General features: G+C 39.7%; 1 protein-coding gene across 3 annotated transcripts in view; it reads right to left on the reverse strand.

Annotated features, from left to right (window-relative positions):
• The window catches only part of sh3gl3a (SH3-domain GRB2-like 3a), a 43,667-nt gene that overhangs the window by 11,264 nt on the left and 31,528 nt on the right, over nt 1-875 (reverse strand). The gene's annotated exons all lie outside the window — the stretch shown is intronic.

Raw genomic sequence — 875 nt, forward strand, 5'->3', positions numbered from 1 at the left:
CCCAACAGTTCTAGTAGTTTCCTCCAGAGCAAGCGACAGTGGTGAGGAAAAACTATTTGACTTTTTCGACTAAATAAAAGCATATCAACAAACTCTACATGTCTGGCCCTTGATGTGATTCTCATTTGCCAGTGTGGCCCTATGTTTTCCAGAGTTTGACATCCCTGATGTAGAGAAACCTCTCCCCGCAGCTCCCTGCCTGTTGCACGGGCAATGCATGCGCAGGACAGCCAATAGGAGGATTATTTTCTAGATGAATGGATTAGTTGTTCTTTAAATTGTCAAAAAGAAAATGTGGATCAATGTTTCCCAAAGCGCAAGATGACATCCTCAAATGTGTTGTCCTAAACTCAAAGATGTTCAGTTTACTGTCACAGAGGAGAGAAGAAACTAGAAAACATTCACATTTAGGAAGCTGTAATCAGAGAAGTTTCACTTTTTCCCTACAAAATGAATGTCAAACTGATAAATCAATTCATCAAAATAGTTGCTGATTAATTAAATAGTTGAGAACTAATCTGACGGTTGATTCATCTTTTCAGCTCTAATACCAAACCAAGAGGAGGTGCAAAAGTCTAGTTTCCTCTCAGACCACTTGAATTACAACTAGAGATGGTCCGATACCATTTTTTGTTTCCTGATACCAATTCTGATACCTGCACTTGCGTATCGGCAGATACCGAGTACTGATCCAATACCAGTGTGTCATATATTTTAACAACTGTATACTACTATCCCTGTATGGATGTGATCTGAGTTCTATTTTTGTTCTAAGATTCCATGGCATGAAAATGTCACTTTATGAGATTTTTTAACATGAGTATGCGTTCCCCCAGCCGGCCTATGGTCCCCCATTGGCTAGAAATGGTGATAGG

The sequence above is a fragment of the Etheostoma spectabile genome, chromosome 15 (genome assembly GCF_008692095.1).
Source record: "Etheostoma spectabile isolate EspeVRDwgs_2016 chromosome 15, UIUC_Espe_1.0, whole genome shotgun sequence".
NCBI classification, from domain to species: Eukaryota; Metazoa; Chordata; class Actinopteri; order Perciformes; family Percidae; genus Etheostoma; species Etheostoma spectabile.